The following is an 8,285-nucleotide window of genomic DNA, read 5'->3' as shown; positions in this document are numbered from 1 at the left end:
TAAGACCAGAAGTTGTCACTTTCAATAAGATTGGAATGATTTTCAGGAATCATTGCGAAGGAATTAATTTAAGATATTCTATGAATGATTTGTTTCAAAATCATTAACTTTGAAAGTGTCGAAGGTATTATGAAAGCTGCACTAGGTACAACTGGGATGTTTATATAGAAACTGTTTTGTTAGGATATATTGCCTTACTTGTAATACTGTACCCCCTGAACAAGTGAATCATATCTGGGTAAACGTATTTGTGTAGCTGTACACATAATATTACATAATGAATCTAGTCAAATTGATTTTCGTGTTCGAACCCTAAAATGGACGCTCATCAAAGTGACCACATTTCAACACGTTACTCGAGCTCTTAGCTACACTTGGATAAAGTCGACCACTAATTGACATGTATAGTCTTTCTAAGTATTGATATTTTAAACAATTTTCAGTGCATACAATGTTGGTCGTCTGATAGAAAAATAACACAGGAACAGCTAGTGCAGCTTGAAAGAAAGCCTGTGGACGTCGAGAAAGTCTCAACTTGTTAAGATGAACTTTGATATTGCAAATAGGAGACTTACTATTACGTATGTAACAGAACTTACATCTTAAGACAAAAGTTTTTGAGAAAAAACTCTAAACATTGTGTGCAACTCGGGAACTTTTCATTTTTTTCAGTGTTCCCAAGCGTCACTAAAACTTTATATGCAATAATATTAATAACTAATCTCGCAATAAACGTCATACTTAGTAATTTGTTGAGAGTGGGAAAAACTGTCATGGCGGACTCAGCCTCACGCTGTGGCATAAAGCATCAGAATCCAAATTGATATATATATTTAAAAAACTTGCCTTCCGGCAGTAAACTATATTTCACACCAATTATTCGACACAATTCAATAGTTAAATGCAATTTATGGAAAGGTTTGTTTGTTTATGAGATGTTGGAGTAAACAGAGCCGTGAATTAGAGCTGATCCTGAAAAGAACGTGTACATTCGACTTTTTATTGTGGTCTGTCGATCACTTTCATGAGGTCTTTGTTCCCAACATCAACATGTACATTACGCAGACTTCTTATTAAATTAATTTATTCATGTACCAGGTGTCGGCGTTTCAGCTCAGTGCACGAGTTGTTTCTGAATAAATAACTATTATGAAAATACAACGCCGCCTCATTTTTTTATCTGATATCGTGTCGAATGTGATGATCTTATAACTTTTCTCAGTGTGCTTCTTTCGTCATGTCGCCATTACTAAGGGGGGAGAGGGTATCCCTTTTGATCTGAAGAGGGGGGGGGGGGTTAGAAATTTAGTAGTTCTTAATCCATGTAAATACATTTGTCAGTTACCCAACTGTTCAAGGGGAGCTATTTTAAGCTTCCACAGTGTATTGTATTATATCAATGTTAGTTGCTATAGCTACCCATTACGAAACATATGTACTTGTTTATAGTACTTCACCCCACCACCCCCACCCCATCCTATTTAGTATCACCTGCAGTAAATCACAAAGTCGAAATTATCCGTGGACACAAAAAGTCCCCCAACCACCCTAATGGAATAATAACAGACACTGACACTTCAGAGTAAATTATAGATAATACCCTCTCTGTCGATAAGAACGAACAATAGCAAGTATTTTGGGTGTATGTATTTGTACTTCCTTCGTGTTACCGTTACTGCTCCTGTTACAACAAATTCTGCATATCGCCATGTTGCAAAAATCCCCTCCAAAACGTTGGCGGGGGGGGGGGGGGGGTTATCTTCTCAGCTACAGTTATTGTAGCATAGAACTCTGTGTTCATAGTGGAATACTTTGTAAACGTTTGTTGAGAGAACGGTACGATTTTTTTACGACAATGTGCGATCGTCCCTACAGCTGAATTTGTGATTACTACGCAGCATACTGAAGGAATGTAGTCTTTTTACACGCCATACATTCAAAAAAGTATTATATGTAGGCAGACAGGAGATAAAACTCTAAACAACAAAACAATTGTACTTTTCACATCATGTCAAAGCCAAAGTCAATACCATATATTCACGAGTCTCGCCGTTTATCGGCCACAATACTGAAATCGACAACCGTAAAATCGTCCCAATCACGTGATTTATTGATGTGGATTTCCTTACAATATTGTAACAATTGTAAGATAGATTACTCCGTTTTATTGTGTTTGTTTCATTCGAGTGCAATGTTATGACAATCGATCTCCTCGACAATTGTATCGCAGTTGTCCAATTATTAATTGATAGTACAGATGTTGACGTGGACACGGTCCGAGAAAGATGTCTCAATTCAATCGTATGCCACATTAAACAACAAATTGAGTCCGCAAGTCCAATTTTCAATTACATTTTGGAAGTGTTTTTAGCCAGTGACAACATTTCTTTGTTAAAGGGGGTGTGGTGGGGTGGGATGTGGTGGGGTTGCGGTGGAGTGGAGGTTAAAATGGTACCAGTCGTTAATTCCTTCCGAAAGCATCCATAGCAATTAATCGCACTGAATCAGAAACATTTTCTTAAACTCTTTTTGATATATCTTTCATTCGATTTGGTGAAATTAACACAATTTTACAACCCCCTCTAATTCTCTATAGTGATCTGAGCTCTAATCTGAGACCAGTAAACTATTATCAAACTCAGTGTTTTGACTATTAATATCTTGCATTCGTTGTGGTTAAATCATGAAACACAATTTTACAAGACGATGGCCTTTCTTATCTAGTAGAATGTCGCCAAACTTTTTGATGTCTATCCTTCGTTGTGATAAACACATTTTACAAGCCCCCCACCCCCACCCCCATCTCAGGGCATTCTCAAACTTAAGACTTTTACGGCTCCTCTCATCTAGTAAAAATGTATCAAACTTTTTCATGTCCCTTCTTCGTTGTGATAAACACAATTTTACAAGACCTCTCTAGCCTAGTAAATTATGTATTCTCAATCTGCTCTTTACATATCTTTCCCTCATTGTTGTGAAATAAACACATTCTTAATTCACACATCAACGATTCCTATCATTTATTTCTTAGCAAATACTAAACAATATTCCGTCTTTTTATGAAAATATTGCTTTTTTGTTACAAAAAGTGAAATCAATTACGTGTTTATATCCTTACAAATTATTCATATGTTTTCAGGCGAAATTGCTCACATTATTATCGATAGCGTTTTTATTATGTTTTGTTGTGTGTAGATTGCTTTCAGTTTCACAGACAATCGTCAGAATTAGACCAATCAATCAACGTGGTTTAATTGTAAAGAAGTGGCGGTGTAATATATTTCATGCCTTTGGGATGTCGATTTCAACCATTTTACTGTCAACATATGGGAATAGTTTGCTAAAGAGTATTTGAATTTTTCATTACGGTTTATTCGCTTTCTCTGTAAGTAATTTAGTAAAAGTGAAAAGTACATATAAGAAATTCGTTGGACCATAAAAAAGGTGTTCAACCCTATTAAAAAATCTATCCTTTTAAAGTACACGTGAACCCATTGGGTGACTTGATGTAACTTTCTAAAGACAACTTTGTTTTGTAACACCGTCTCAATAAACAAGGAACAATCGTATGTTTCCAGAGACAACTGCGCTTGCAATTGCTAGATATCAATAACTATCTACTTGCCTGCCTGCTTGTCGTGCCTGTTTGACTGACTGACTGACTGACTGCCTGCCTGTCTGTCTGTCTGTCTGTCTGTCTGTCTGTCTGTCTGTCTGTCTGTCTGTCTGTCTGTCTGCCTGCCTGCCTGCCTGCCTGCCTGCCTGCCTGCCTGCCTGCCTGCCTGCCTGCCTGCCTGCCTGCCTGTCTGTCTGTCTGTCTGTCTGTCTGTCTGTCTGTCTGTCTGTCTGTCTGTCTGTCTGTCTGTCTGTTTTGCATTTGTCCGTTTGGCTGTTCTCATATTGATCATTGTACGCTTTTTCAAACTTAAAGAAAAAGCTTTCTTTGTGTTTTTGTAAATCGCACGATATCTACACCGTCTGTATTGCCAATTCGTTAGTTTGCTTGATTTGTTTGGGTAGTCTGCTTATGGGTTTATACCTTCATTCGTGACTTCATATTAAAGTTTGTTTTTAGGAAAACAGTGTCCTAGAAAAACCTCTGAAATGCCTCTTTGTAGCTCAGACCACTAACAAAAAAAAATCTTTTTAGTGGTCTGAGTTCTTAGCAAATACATGCAGATGTTCGGACAAAATCGTGCTCTTTGTTCGTTTATTTGTTTAATAGTCCGCCAATCTATCAATAACTTGGTCAGATTTTTTCTATGTACTGCATATTGTGATTCCTTTGAATTATGGATTATCGTTGTAACCATGAGTCGGGCAATATGATGTCTTACACCCCCCACCCCACCGCACCCCATCCCCGCACCAGACATCATCCGCGTCCTTTTTTTAAAAACCAAGGCAATGCGAAAAATTCAAGTTGCTACATAATTTACGGAGTTACATGCTACAGATTTCAATATGAACAATTTATTATTATATATATGGGTACCTACATACATATGTATCCTAAAACTTCAAATAACGTTTATCTCTACAGTATTGTGTCTGCAACCGATCCTGGTATAATCGACCCCGTCACCCGGTTGTCCCAGGTCTCCACAAGTCTCTAACCATAGTTCCTCGCTCTATATGCTTCTAAATACTAAACCCGGTTATTTGGTTTGACAGCCGGCCTAGTGTTCGGCGTGCTAGTATAATTGGCATCGAACTACATAATCGCTAAATCAGCGCATCGCAACATGTGGCAGTGCGATATGATATAATAAAAATAGAAAACTCTTTAAAAAAATATTGGTACACTCAACATAAAATTACAGAATATATATTTATATATGGCTCATGATTTGTCAGATGCATCATCGAGAGAATATTTGAGGGTATGAAGTACTGTTTTTGGAACAACGAGATTGGATAAGTTAAGGGCAAGCGGTGGGGTTCTTCCCTGACTGATGATGGTTTTTGATATGGATGTAACATCATTTGAACCAGACGAAGCGGAAAATGATCGAGCAGCTGGTGATATAGTTAATCCCAAAACAATACGGGGCCGAATCCATTATGAAAAGCTACAGTAAAGACACCTCAATGGGTACAAAATGTTCTTTAGAATTCGCATACGTATAATCCAATTTGACGGAAAAATCTTAGCCAAATAGCAGAGAATTGACTTAAGTGTCTTTGAGACTCGCCACTTTACTTGAATTTCAAAGCCGTTTCGATTTTACCGTAGTAGGAGAGAACCCCCTTGAACAATACCTGTTGTGCCCATCGATTGCGCGTTTGTAATCATCTTATTTGAACTGAAAGGCAAGTGCTCGCCCGAGGATCAATTCAACAAACACGTCTTAGAGAGTCGCTACTGACGGAAAATGTTCTGACGGATAAGCTTTCCTATTGGCCTGTGGGGAGGTATAGAATTGGCTACAATTTAAAGTTAATATGACTGTACACCTTTAGTAAGTGTTCTATTCAGAACGTAATATCTCGGAGCACGGCTGTGTCAAAATTGGGTCTAAAAGTGTATGTATATCAAACTCAATCGATTCAAGTATTTAGTGAATGTCGCAGACCCCATTTTGGAAAAAAAATCTGCAATTGTAAGGACATCCACAGTGTCCATTCGTAGACAAATTAAGTTAAGTAGTTTTTCCGGGCCATTTGTCAATTAATTGATTTGTTGTATGGATAGATTAATTGACGTTGAAGTGTCTTGATGGGCTGGTGTTCACAATAAGTCGACACATCTTGTGAGAAGAGGCAATCAATGTGTATTATACCGTCTAATGTCTGCAGTAGTCTAAAGTGAGACAAGGTGTGTGTGTGTAAGACCACCCCACCCCTCTACTATAAAGAGTAGTTTTTTCATTACAGCTACTGTACTGAGCTCTACCACACACAGTGCGTGGATACTTGATACGAAATCAGAAATACGTCGGACATAACACAAATATGACGATTCTAGTTAATATTTACTATTCCATTTTATTAGTCAACGGTTATACAACGGAAGTCAGGTAGTCTGAAACAGAACGTTCGACAAAGATCTTACTAAAATTGTTACATTTTATCGTCTGGATCGACAAAAAATAGCATTGCTACATTTATCGTCTGGGCCGAGAAAAATCTAACTGGCATTGGTACATTGTATCGTCTGGGGCGACAAAAATCTAATCGACACTGCTACATTTTATCGTCTGGGGCGACAAAAATCTTACCAACATTCAAGTTGGTACATTTAGTTTTGGTTTAGCTACTTTTTAAGTGATTCGGGCCCTTAAAAGGATTAAAAAGTAACAATTGTACTACAAATTTTGTCAAGCCAGACGATCAAATGTAGCAATTTGCTAAAGGCAGTATAAAACGAACACATCTACGAGGGTCAATGACACATGAGAAGGACCCCATACGGACATAATCTCGTCCACGGGCGAGCAAACACTTTTAGGGTGTCAAAAATGATACAATTTAAGACCATATGATAAACGATTGTATATTGAGCCAGCTCTATATGTATACCCCAGGGAGTCCATTTTTATAAGCAGCCGTGGACCTTGTAGTCTTCTCAACACAGAACATCAATTGATACAATAAAGTATATTGACACATAGTTTCCATGGTAATGAAATTCTTTTATTTTGAATGAGTATGGAATGACCTATCGAAAGCCTTTTATTTTTAACAATACATACTTTTATTAATACAAGTATGTATAGCCTACAATTAGTTGGCTTACAATCCGGACCACATTCGGCTGAATATTCCGGAATGTTATTTTTTATAAAGACATATGTGACTCTCGTCAAAATGTGGAAATTGTGTTTTTAGGTGATCACTTTTCCGATGTTGTCAGTAACACATTTCTCTGCATTCAGGATAGGGTTTGACTGAGGTGATCCGTTTTCAAATGACCTTTCACCTTCATTGATTGACAGCTGACGTCATAATGTGAGACCCATTGTCCAGTAAGTCCACGATCCTATTAACACCAGTGTTGTAGTAATAGGATGTCGTGTTATCATTGATTTTTTGCCTTGTAATTGTTACTTCAAAAAAATGGAATGTTTTTTTTTGAATCTCTAATCCTATCGCAGATGTTGCTTCATAGAGATATTTCCCTTCCTTTCAATGGATTCTTTTAATTTGAAAAGTGTAACATAATCATAAATGTACAATTGGAAACGTCACCACAACTTCTTAGTAGGTAGATTATCAAATTCATGTTTGAAACACAAATGAAAAAAAGATGTCGATGTCAGTTTTTTTTTGTGATTTCGACTATTCACAATGAGGTCGTCACTAAGCTTACTTCAATGAGAAATTGGATCAAGTTTGACGTCATCACACCATCTTTTCAATTTGGCGAATTGTTGAAGAAGAGATTGATTGGTGATAGGAGGGAAGCCTTAGGACGGATGGTTAAAGGAAGAGACAGAGGGAGAGACATACCGAGACAGAGGGCGACAGACAGAGGGAGAGGGATATACATACATACATACATACATACATACATACATACATACATACATACATACATACATACATACATACATACATACATACGGACGGAGAGAGAGAGAGAGAGAGAGAGAGAGAGAGAGAGAGAGAGAGAGAGATAGACGTCAACATCAATTGTCAATTGTTGAAACATATACATATATTGTTCTCACTGACATTACATGAAGACCACATAATACATTTCTAATACTTAACATAACTGTCAACGTTGCGATAATAAAATTATTAATATTGCTATATGACATATCAAGACAAAATCATAAAGGACAATTGCATGATGACGTCATTGTTTTCATTTACTCCTCCTGTGTACGTGAAAATTGAAACTGGAAATAATGAATGGGAAAAAGTCACGGTCCTCGCGTGAAGACTGTTTCCTAATACATCAGTATGGTTCACTCTAAGTTATGTCCTCTGACTAATAATATGTACCCTAAGCTTGCTTTTGTAAAAGTTGTACTCGTGATCAAATAAAGGGCGGTTCAGACTGGTCTGTTCACCCTATATAGTGACACAGATGAGATAATTAAAGCTTTGGGATTCGAACAGATTCCCAACTCCTTCAAGCTTTGTTGTACTAGAGTGTTAGTAAATTTACTTGCACTGGCATTGATTACGTAATCGTCACGTGACGTCCATCACCAACAGGTGTCATTCGTTATTTGTCGACAACTTTCAGATACAAGTATTTTTTTCTCTGGAGAGTTCAACTACACGATATATACCTGGCAAGTCTTATCTGCATCCAATACCGTCTAAGCCAC

The sequence above is a fragment of the Glandiceps talaboti genome, chromosome 11 (assembly GCF_964340395.1).
Source record: "Glandiceps talaboti chromosome 11, keGlaTala1.1, whole genome shotgun sequence".
NCBI classification, from domain to species: Eukaryota; Metazoa; Hemichordata; class Enteropneusta; family Spengelidae; genus Glandiceps; species Glandiceps talaboti.
Note: the sequence above shows the minus strand (reverse complement) of the source record.